This window comes from Lutjanus erythropterus, chromosome 12 (assembly GCF_056507025.1).
Source record: "Lutjanus erythropterus isolate fLutEry1 chromosome 12, fLutEry1.hap2, whole genome shotgun sequence".
Taxonomy (NCBI): Eukaryota; Metazoa; Chordata; class Actinopteri; order Lutjaniformes; family Lutjanidae; genus Lutjanus; species Lutjanus erythropterus.
The window spans coordinates 37,045,231-37,046,987 of NC_139328.1; the positions used below are offsets into that span (position 1 = coordinate 37,045,231).

The 1,757-nt window shown below is 34.5% G+C and overlaps 1 long non-coding RNA gene across 1 annotated transcript; it reads left to right on the top strand.

The window, feature by feature from the left end:
- Positions 1 to 412: 412 nt before the first annotated feature.
- LOC146318424 (uncharacterized) lies at positions 413 to 999 on the top strand. Its single transcript, XR_014771620.1, has 2 exons — positions 413 to 783; positions 860 to 999. It is a non-coding gene; the product is annotated as an uncharacterized LOC146318424 (long non-coding RNA).
- Positions 1,000 to 1,757: the final 758 nt, after the last annotated feature.

A 1,757-nucleotide genomic window follows, 5' to 3' on the forward strand; every position in this document is an offset into this window, starting at 1 on the left:
CCCCATCTTAATTTTCCAGTGTCTATGAATGTATTTCTGTCACAGGTGATGCATGTTTCAGCAATAAATCTAAAAAAAATGACAGATTAAACAAGAAAAGTAGCTTTAAAGGAGCTACTGGCTCTTACACAGACATCTTTCCATACACATTGTATGGAATGACAGGCAGCCACACATCAAATCACGAGTACAGTATCTATGTTTATATCTCTATAGCGTCCACAATAGCTTTTCCAGGTCATTCTCACAGACATCCACACATTATAAAAATGACTAAGACTGGATTGCATCAACAACGACTCATTCTGTGTGAGATTGGTTCTAATCAGAGTTAAGCAAAACTAGGTTTAGAGCAAAGGAATACTTTGCATGTCTATTAGACAGATGTGTAGGGGAGAGTCAACCAAAAAATTACAAAAGGACACCACACTGTCTTACTTACAATATAACATTTATTTGCAATGTTTAAGTACTAGACCTTCTTCAGGCAAACAGTTTGTGTCAATGAGAAGCCATCTTAAATAGGGAGTGGTTGTTAGTCTGCAACCAATCACATTTCCCACGAGCCAAAATGCAACGAAACTATAGGTTTAAAATTAGTGAATCAAGGTATAAATTTAAGCAGAGCTCTGTTGCATGATTAAAAACTAATCATACATTGTTTGCTTACTAGCTTAAGATTTAACATTACATTGTTTAATAGCTAGCTAAAAAGTTAAAATGTTAAATTGTTTGCTAGCTATTTGAAAGTTAAGAAAACATGTTTAATAGCTAGCTAAACAAGTTTACATAACATCACAGTGTTTGCTAGCTAGGTAGAAAAAAGTTAACAAAACATTTTTGCTAGCTAGCTAAAAAGTTAGCCAGCCTAGTTAGCGTACTCATGGTGGTTTGGCAGAGAAGCTTTAATTTCTCCTCCTTTGAGAAAAACTCGGCTTGATTAATCAAGACTCACAGTCAAATAATAGAAGATTTAAATTAAAAAAACAAAAAACAAAACCTATAACAGTTTTGTTATAAAGAGACTTCCTGGCAGCAATGTGCAAGAAAGATGGCACATTATTAAACTCAGTTGGGATGAGTCTGTCCCTTACCTTCCTTCAAGGAACAGCCATTTTAAATCTTAAACCTGTGTGTTGGTTTGGTGTTGGTTTAAAGTTAATGCTGGATCAGTTTTGTTTCAAAAGATACATTTAATCTAACAAAAACTAAACTGAGGTTTAGAGAGAGGCCCAAATTGAATCTTTATTAATTCAGATCTTTTTTAAAAGTTTTGTGCAACATAATTTAAAGTAAAAACATGATTCAGTTGGGTTTAAAAATGTATCCTTCTTGGTGCAACCCAGCCTTGGGAGTTTAAAAACACATTCTTAAAATAAATTAACCTCTCTCTTTTAAAAAAAAACAGAGCGATCTCTTATCAGAATGACCCAACAACTGTCTGACTGATATCTCTTGGAGAGCACCAAAAAACAAAAGAACGTCATTTAGGACAATCAACAAAAACAGATTTTTTTTTCCAAATGAACCCTCTGTCTTTATCCTGTTTTTAACGGCAAACACCAAAATTGTAGCTGGTTACTCCACTGAGTCTGTTTTTTTAATAAAGCTGGACTCAAATTAGTCATTCTCATTTATCTGTTTTTCTGTTTCTGTTGCCAGGCGAGTGAACAGGCATAAAATAGCCCTCAAATAAGGCCACCTGTTACATAAGGCCAACAATCCTTTCTGTGCTGCAGGACAGAGACATCCATCAA